At 33.4% G+C, this 10,260-nt stretch overlaps 1 long non-coding RNA gene across 1 annotated transcript; it reads right to left on the bottom strand.

Annotated features, from left to right (window-relative positions):
• Nucleotides 1-7,859: 7,859 nt before the first annotated feature.
• Nucleotides 7,860-9,326, bottom strand: LOC141295241 (uncharacterized). The gene is made up of 2 exons (XR_012341022.1): nucleotides 9,028-9,326; nucleotides 7,860-8,167 (listed from the first exon to the last, which is right to left on the bottom strand). It is a non-coding gene; the product is annotated as an uncharacterized lncRNA (long non-coding RNA).
• Nucleotides 9,327-10,260: the final 934 nt, after the last annotated feature.

Here is a 10,260-nt window from a genome sequence, read left to right as displayed (position 1 = left end):
GCTCAGCGTTATCAACCCAAAAAAAAAAACATTTGCCATTGTGAGGAGCAGCCATACGTTAGCAAGCTCTGTCTGTTTGATAGTATTATAGCACATACAAATCCACAACAGTTGACACACATCTAAACTTCTAGTTTCACCTGGAGTGGAATGGAAATCAGATCAAGTAAGACACACGGTTGCTTCCCAACTCGGTAAACGTCTCGCCTTGGTGTAAGCAAGGTACGGTTGATCTGATGAGTAGAGAAATGCATTTGGCACTCAAACTGACAACAAAAGTCCCACTGAGTTCCTGCCACATGCCAGCTCTCAAATGGAGCTGAAAGTATTCATTTTCTCCCCTGGAAGCAAATCCAACCACAGCCACAAATCTGTGTTTCCACTCAAATAAATAAGAAAACAAAACAACAACATTGCCCACTCCATATGCACTAAGGAAATCCCTGATTAACTCCACTATAGCCATTACAATGCAAAGAGGGAAAATGAATGGCTTTTCAACAGGCAGCTGTCTCTAGAGTGTAAATATATGGAAAAGGCTTCTCTGGCATTCACGAACCAGACGTTTTATTGATTTCTCTTTGTTGCGAAGCACTTTTACAGACACCTATTCGCTATGTCACCCACACAAAGCAGGATAATGAGACATTATTTTAGGAAAAGCATTGCAAAGCGCATGGATCAATCAGAACTCGATGCGCGACCGACCAGAATGGTGAAATGAATAAGCGAGCATTGCTGCATTCTTGTCTTCTAATTTTGCTGCAGAAAGACACATTAGAGAGGAGGTGAGAAAGTAGGCCTGCTACCTTTTCAACTCCACACTGGCAGAATAAAATGTCATCAGAAACTGATAGTGACCTTGTTAAGGTCTTGTGCCCCTATTGTAATTATATAAGTTCCAGTCATTAAACGAGGGCTTGCTTGGTGGCCACAGGATTAATTACTGTGTTGTGGACCGCCAGCGCTGGGCACAGTGCCTGGGAAGTCCAGAGGATGAGCCTTTCCAGCAGCAGAAAGAGCCATCATACTCCTGCCATACTGTAGCTAGTTTGCTGGATTAAATCATTAGGTAGTTTGGTATAATTAAAAGAAATGAATAATCGACTTGGCACAATGACTAGAAGTTTGACTTCAGTTTGGTCCACATTACAGCTTATTATGATCATGAACCACCCATTATTTGAATGACAGTTCTTATGTGCTGTGCTGATTTATTTGAAAAGGATTATACAACATTAAACAACATTAAAAGGAACAAACAGAAATAGTGTAGACATTTTGAGACCAGTACTGTAGGAAATACACTATAGCTCAAACATTTGCGGTCAGTAAAATTTTGTTTTTGACAGAAATTGATCATTTTATTTTGTATGGATGCATTAAATTGATTGGTGAAGACTTTTACTAGGGATGCACCAAAATGAAAAATCTTGTCCGAAACCGAAAACCAAAAAAGAGGAAACCAAGGCCGAAAACCGAAACACCGAAAGAATTATGCCAATTATTAGTACCATTGCATTTATGGCTATGACTGTGTACTAATTTTACTAAAATCAAGGCATTGCAATTGCATAAATTAATATTAAAGTTTCAAAGAATAAATCAATTATATTAATTTAAACAATTATTATCAATCAAGTATTATATTACTTAAATAACATATACATATATTTTACTGCCTTTGTTTAAATTGTTTAATAGTTTACATTTTTGTAACACATTATCTTGTGGAGCCATCAGTTCACATTTACATCTCTACGTGATTTTCTTCCAGCAGGAGGCGCTATCAGAATGGTAGTACACAAAGCAGCTCAGCAAATGACTTTGAAACGTGCAGCGCTCATATTTATTCAATGCCTTTTGAAGTTTCATCACATTTCTTGTCTTTCAGTCCCCATATTTAAGACCACCTGAAATCATAATTAAGACTTTCTTAACCCCTAATAACACTGCAGTCATCAATGAAAAATTAAGGCTTTATTTCAAGAACCGACTTTCAAAAACAAACTCTTTTTATTTTTTTCCCACCATGTTCAGGGCACAAGAAAAATATTAGGGAACTAAATTAATATCAGCATATGAAGTATAATCATCTCTCATTCATTGTCTCTGAGAGAAAGCACGTCAGATGCTGAGAGCACTGTGAGTTTTTACTTTCACTTTAACATATTGCGCAGTTTTCCCGTTGCTTGTGTGCTATCCATTGGCTCACCTACATGGCTTAAAACATAAATATTTATAAAAATACAATATATAGAAAAGACATATCTTTAAAATATTGCGAAGTAACACCAACGTAAAGCCATTGTTTTTCACTCACTGAAACCTACATCTGTCTCGATCTCTGCTCTCATCACTGGCTGCATTCAAGACTGCAGATGCACCCCATCTTGAAATTTCGGGCATTCAAGTTTTGCAAATCGCTATCCGTGGGTCTTTCTCAGATATACTGAAATACGTCCACACCGCAGAAGTGTTGCTTCAGACAAGCACGTGCAGGCTGCGGTTTCTGTTTGAGTCAACATGCTGTTTCGGCCGTGTTGTTTCGGTGATAAAAGTCTTTCGAAAATGCACCTTTGGGCCATTTTCGGCCAAAAATTTTCGCTGGCAGAATATTCGGTGCATCCCTAACTTTTACATTACAATACTTCTTGAATGATCTATATATAAAGTTAGAAAATTATACTCACTACCAGTGAAAAGTTTTTGAACAGAAATATTTGTTTTTTTAAAGAAGTCTCTTCTGCTCACCAAGCCTGCATTTATTTGATCCAAAGTACAGCAAAAACCATAAAATTGTTAAATATTTTTACTATTTAAAACAACTGCTTTCTATTTGAATATGGAATTTATTCCTGTGATCAAAGCTAAATTTTCTGCATCAATACTCTTCAGAAATCATTCCGATATGCTGATTTGCTGTTCATGAAACATATTTTAACAGTTGAGTACATTTTTTGAGGATTCTTTGATGAATAGAAAAGATCAAGAACAAAAGATCAGCATTTATCTGAAATAAAAAGCTTTTGTAACATACACTTATACCTTTTAAAAGCTTGGTGTCAGTATTAGTATTAGTATTTATTTTGGGAAAAAAAATGATAGAAATTGATACTTTTATTTAGCAAGGATGATTTAAATTGATCAAAAGTGATGATAGTGATTTTTTAACAATCACATATTAGAATGATTTCTGAGGGATGTGACTGGAGTAAGGCTAAAATTCAGTACTGAATTCACAGGAAAAAATATATTTTAAAATATATTCAAATAGAAAATTATTTTAACTAATAAAAATATATATATTTTAAATGTTACTGTTTTTGCTGTACTTTAGATTAAATAAAAGCAGGCTTGGTGAGCAGAAAAACATTTAAAAAACATTTAAAATCTTACTGTTGAGATGAATTATCCATTTCTTTCTTTCTTTCTTTCTTTCTTTCTTGCTTACTTTCTTTTCTCCCAGCAGGCATGCACTAAATTGTAACAATTCTGATATTACAAAACATTTAAATCACAAAAAAATGTAATATATTAACTTTCTATAAGAATCCTAAAAAACGTGCATCATGGTTCCCACAAAAATATTCAGCAATAAAAAAAAATGTTTTCAACCACAAGAACTGGTCTTGAGCACCATATTGAAATATTTTAATGATTTCTGAAGGATAATCTGACACTGAAGACTTAGTTAGACTGAAGTAATAACTGGTGCAAGTTCAGCTCTTTTAAAACAGGAAAGTTATTTGAAATTTTAATAATATTTGACAAAAGTATTGTTTTAATTAATACTTTTTTTATCAAATACATTTTAAAAACAAGTTGTGTTAACTTTCGAACAGTTTTTTTTATGGTATGTTTGTGTCTGTCTATTTTGCTAGCTTCTAAGTGCCTCATAACAAAACTCTCAACCTATCACCCTTATAAAAACTGATGAAGTAAATGTTTCAGTCAGCAATAGCTGTGCAATATGGATCCGCCTGTGGCCATGTCGTCTGAGGCTGAAACAATGTTCAGATCCACTAACTGTGAATTAGGTTTGAAAGTTATAAAAACTGACTGTTGAAATGAACTGACATTAAGAAGTAAGGGCCAATGGTGTTTTTGGAGTTCCTTTGTTCTTCCAGCATTGCAGAAAAATGTACCTTGGTGATTCATTGCCTTGGAGAGAACAAGCGAACAAAGTGGATGACAAAGGCAATTAGCAAAACCTCCACTGAGCTCAGGTATTTGAATTCAAAGAAAAAGGCAATAGCTTTAAAGAATTGCACTTTTTTTTTTTTTTTTTTTTTACAAAAAAAACACTATATTTAAGGAACAGGCATGTGAAGGACTTCATGTTCACCCTGGCTCACGTACGAACAGTAAAACCTATTATTAAAGATAAAGTGCTCGTTAAGGATGGCCTTACATTGGAGAGTGGCCAACTCGATATTTATTTCCAAAGCCAAGTGCACACTTGTCGCCCTTTGATGTTTTGGCCTGTTTTTGCCAACAAAAAATCCCCAGATTGTAATCAACATGCTGCCCTCTGCAACAGCAAATTCACTTCAGCATGTGCAACTTGTGGAACATGACAACTAGTCTCAAGTGCTTTGGCAGCGTTCAAGCTAGTGAGAAAGAGACCGAGAGGAAGAGGTGAGGGGCTCAACCTTGTTGGTACAACTACAATACTCTGTGGAGCTAAAACTACAAAATGTACAAAACAAGTCTGTCTGTTTACAGTCAGTGGTGAAAAGTCTGACACCTAAAAAGACCATACAAATCTAGAGTCTGTGTCCAAAATCTAAACGCAGCACATTCTGTGAAAATTTTATTTTATTTTTAAATGTTATTATTATTTGTATTTTATATTTATACACATTTCATTACTATTATTATTATTACGTTTTTTAAGGCTATCCATACCTCATAAAATGCATCTTTACTTACTAAAGTTTTACTAAATAAACAAATAAATACAAATTGATTGATTTATTGATTAAGGTTCTTGAATGAATGATGCATTTGTATAGCGCTTTCATTGTGTATTTCTGTACACCCAAAGCGCTTTACAATCATAAATGGATAATTCTTATGCTCACCCAGAAAACATTTATTTCATATAGAGTCAATATTGAGAAATATTAAATGTACAATAACTGTTTTCTATTTTAATATATTTTAAACATGTAATTTCAGGTGACATTTAAAAAGATCACCCAAATCTAGAGTTTGGGTCTAAGACCTAAATACTGCCCTTTCTGTAAGATTTATTTGATTTGATTTTATTTTAATTATTTGATTGGTTTTGATTTTAAATTGCATTATTATTTGTATTCTTTTTTTTTTTTTTTTTCATTTTTTAAGGCTATCCACACTACATAAAAAAAATTATTGATTATTATTATTTTTGATTTAATTTATTTTATTTTATTTTATGATTAGTTTTGATTTAAAATTGTATTATTATTTTTATTTATTTATTTATTTATTTATTGTAGTTTTAAGGCTATCCACACCTCATAAAAATGTATCTTTACTTGTAAATATAAAATTTTACTAAATAAATACAAATTCAAAACATATTTTTTTATTATTATTATTATTTTTGATTTAATTTTTATTTTATTTTATTTTATTTTATGATTAGTTTTGATTTAAAATTGTATTATTATTTTATTTATTAATTTATTTTTTGTAGTTTTAAGGCTATCCACACCTCAAAAATGTATCTTTACTTGTAAATATAAAATTTTACTAAATAAATACAAATTCAAAACATATTTTATTATTATTATTATTTTTTTTTTTTTTTTTTTTTTTTTTTACTATTTTTAAGGCTATCCACACTACATAAAAAATATTTTCTTGTAAATATGACATTTTACTCAAAAAAAAAAACTAATTGATTGATTGATTTATTGGCTTTTATTTTTGATTAGTTTTGATTTTAAATTGTATTTTTATTTGTATTTTTATTACAGTTTTTAAGGCTATCCACAGCTCATAAAAATGCATCTTTACTTATAAACATAGTATTTTACTAAATTAATGAATTAATAAATAAATACAAATTGACTGATTGACTGGTTCTCATCACGACTACATTAATGTTATACAGAGTCAAAACTGTAATATTGTGAAATATTATTAAAATTTACAATAGCAGTGTTCTATTTTAATACATAATTTTTTTTCCTGTGATGCAAAGCTGAATTTTCAGCATCATTACTCGTCAGTGTCACATGATCCTTCAGAAATCATTCTAATATGATTTGCTGCTCAAGAAACGTTTTTACTATTATCAATATTGAAAACAGATGTGATGCTTAATATTTTTGTGTAAACCATGATACTGTGAGGATTCCTTGCTGATCAGAAAGTTTAAAAGAACAGCATTTATTAAAAACCAAAACCCTTCTGCAACATTATAAATGTCTCTACTGTCACTTTTGATTAATTGAATTCATAATTGCTTAAGAAATATAATTTCATAAAAAGAAAGAAAAATCTTACAGACTCCAAACTTTTGATTAATCCCGGTCCAAAGTTTACTAAAACCTTTCTATGTTGTGTCACCAAAGCTAAATTACAGCAATATGTTGCGTACAAAACACAGCACTTCATAAGCATTAGGATTCATCCTCACATTTACGTGATGTATGTGATCTCCTCCCGGCACATCCGTATTGAACTGAAGGATAGGGAGAAATTTATGAGTACAAGAGAGAGCCATTTCTCAAAGGATGATCTCAAGGTAGGGTTTTTTTGCCCAGCACGTTTGGCCTCTGGAGACCTATAGTGGCACCATAAATATTAAACATCTCCTCCAACTGTGGAATATTTCTGTGGCCTTCAGCTGAGATGAAATAGTGTTCTAAGAATGAGAAACATTCCTCACGCAGAACTAGTAATTATACCACACATGCATCCGGTTATACAATAGTCTGCCTTTTATATGTTCTGATGTTGAAAAAGACAAAATGATGTATAAAAGCTTAAAGTTTTTCAAGAACGCTTTAACAGATGCAAATTGCAAAAATTCTTCCGTTTATTTTCCTGACCTCTGTGCCATTACTGTGTGACCTCAACTGGAGCATTTACTAACACATAGACCAGCGAGCATAATGGAGTCATTCCCATGTGATTTACTGCACACTATCTACAAGCCATTTTCATCTCAATCCTTACCTGCTTTAGCGCTAACTCAGTACTGGTGCGATGTCTGCTGAATGATACATGTGCCTGCTATTAGCCAGATAGACCCAGGAAAGGCCTTACAATCTGTCTACTGTCTAATCTTCACTGACGTTTCTCTAGATGACTGTTAAAATGTCTGAAAATGAATATGGAAGTGAATATGGAAGTGCAGGATGAATCCAACTGCCAGCTTTATGTTAATAAAATAATAAATAAATAAATAATTTTTGATTGCATAATGGCAATAAATGTTTTGTATGTATGCAAGATATGAATAAAAATACATTTAACTCTTGTGCTGTGCTGAAAATCCTTTACCTAATTTAGTGTTTGTGGTAAAAATATGACGGCCCTTTTAAAAATTACTTGTAAATCTCTCATCACGGGCGACATTATGGGAGGGGGGCAAGGGGGTGCAGTTGCCCCCCTATGGTTAGTCATGGAATCCCCGACAGCCTCGCTGCAACTGGAGAGGTTAGCCAAGCTCAGGCCCGGTTGTACAGGGGTAACTAGATGGTGCTAAATTCTCTCAAATGAAAGCAAAAGCAATTTGAAGATCTGGCAACTAGTGTTGTCACGGTACCAAAATTTCAGTATTCGGTACCAATACCATTGAAAATCCACGGTTCTCGGTACCAATTTCGGTACCAATGCAAAACACAATAACATATTAATTGAGCAACACACAATTTTTTATTAATAAAGTTGAACAAAAATAAAATGTACAAAAAAAAAACAAAACACTGCCATTCTTTATACTTACATAAAATTGTTAAAAAAATTTCCACAGGTTAAAAAAGTATTTCAAGGATTGTAAACATTTTAGTAATTAAATAACATCTAAATAAATTACAGGAATAAAAAATGTAAACAAGTTTCACCCAAAAGTTTTTGTCATATTTCTGCTTCTGCTGAAAAACATCTGTACTGTTGTCTGTTTTGGAGTTCGCTGGGGTCTTTCATGATTTTCCTCAATCTGCAGCTGTAAAAAGAAAATATAATATACTTAAGTAAAGCAGTGGGCTAAGTCTGACCAGATGCGACATTAGATCATTGACACCAGCAAAAATATATGAATTTTCAGTAAATAACAAACCTCAGCTGTTATAATAAATTTAGATAAGATTACATATATTAAGACAAGTGTCTATCACATGAAAACTGCAGTATTAAAAACACTTTACAATTTTCATTTATTAGATAACATCGCCTAACAATAAACAGTAGTTACATGGCAATTATTCTTCGTGAGGTTAGGCTAATTTCAACATTTACTAATGCATAAAATCATGTTAATCTGTTAAACATGAACAAACATGAATTAATGTTGTAAAAATATATTGTTCACTTACTCTAAGTTTATATTAGATGATGCATGAATTTGATCTTATTGTAAAGTATTACCAAACTAAACAGGGGATAAAACGTGTTTTATTTGAATGTACTTTTATTTAATCCAAACTGCATTCATATTTATTATTAAAAAGCTTTTTAAACCTGCTAGAGTTATCCAGCCAAGAATAAGTCTAGAACGTTTTCTGACAGACTGATATTAAGGACATAAACATTGTTAACGACACATTTGTTCTTTCTCTAACACATATATTTTGGATACACAAGTCATTTGTGTAAAAAATAGTAAATACATGTCCTTATTTTTTCACTCTAACAAATGTTAGCGTTGTTTCAAATTCATTAAGGCCAGCATATTAGCGTTAGCCGCGCTTATGCTAACGATTCACTACACAAACGGTGATGTTTATTTCAGTCTGACATTCAAATTAAAATATGCAGTAATGTTCGTGACAGAAGCTCTAAATATGAAATTAAAATGAAACTTACCTTGCTTGAACTCTTTCATTTGATCGCGGAGTCGGTCTTTGAGGTGTTTTGTCCTTTCGAGAGAACCTAGACGACATCTTTGCAAATAGTTTTTTGATGATCTATGATGTTCGCTTTGTTCAGCCGCAAATCCAAAATATTTGGAGTAAGTCTGGCTCTTGTTTGTCAACAAGTGGATTCAGAGCCGCGGCATCAGCAGCACCACAGGTGCTTTAATGAAGAGAGCGCAACTGCGCAGTGCGTGTGTGCGACTGTGCGCGCACCTTTTGTATAGCGTATCAAGAACCGGGTTGACCGGATAGTCGGTACCACCGGTACTTAAGAAAACCAGGTACCGTAACGTTTAAATTTTTTTAGTACCGACTTGGTACCGAAGTACCGGGACTTTTGACAACACTACTGGCAACTATCCAACGTGTTTTTGCAGCTTTGAACAGTGTAGCCAATCACAGACACATAAGTTGATTTTGAACAATCAGAAACAGTTTGTCAGAATTCATCAGTTTTTATTAAATGCCATTTTGCACGCTCGTGAATCATCTCATGACTAAGTGCAGACGCGATGTAAATAAAAGATTTTTTTTTTTTTTTGCTTGTTAAATATAAGTTTTTGTTGTTGTTGTTGTTTTTTTATGAACAGCACCCAGCAGAAGGCTGTTCATAGTCTGTTTGATCAATTTGCGTTCTCAAATCTTCATGACTTGCCTAAAATAAAATCTATAGATATAAAACAGTTCAAGTATAAACAATAGTTTAAAGGTTGTATCAGCGATTTCTAGCCTAAAACATAAAGTGTCAATTTCAGCTGACCTTTCTTCACAATCCTCTTGCTGCCTGCCCCATAAATTGTCTGTGAAAAAAACGCGTCTCTCTGGTCACCCTAGGGTCCGAGATATGCCAAAAAAAACAATTGGCGCTATCAACTATTCCACAGATAAACAAACAGTGTTCCAACCAATCAGCGTCAGGGGTTTGGTGTTGTGGACTTTCCTACTGGTGCAGGGATGTGAGGGAGGCGGAGCGAAAGTCCACAACACCAAACCCCTGACGCTGATTGGTTGGAACACTGTTTGTTTATCTGTGGAAAGGTTGGTAGTGCCGATTGTTTTTTTTGGCATATCTCGGACCCTAGGCTGACCAGAGAGACGCGGTTTTTTCACAGACAATTTATGGGGCAGGCAGCGAGCGGATCGTGATGAAAGGTCAGCTGAATTTGACACTTTATGTTTCAGG

Source organism: Garra rufa, chromosome 21, assembly GCF_049309525.1.
Source record: "Garra rufa chromosome 21, GarRuf1.0, whole genome shotgun sequence".
NCBI lineage: Eukaryota > Metazoa > Chordata > Actinopteri > Cypriniformes > Cyprinidae > Garra > Garra rufa.
The sequence above is the reverse complement of the archived record's forward strand: the minus strand, read 5'-3'. Positions and strand labels throughout refer to the sequence as shown.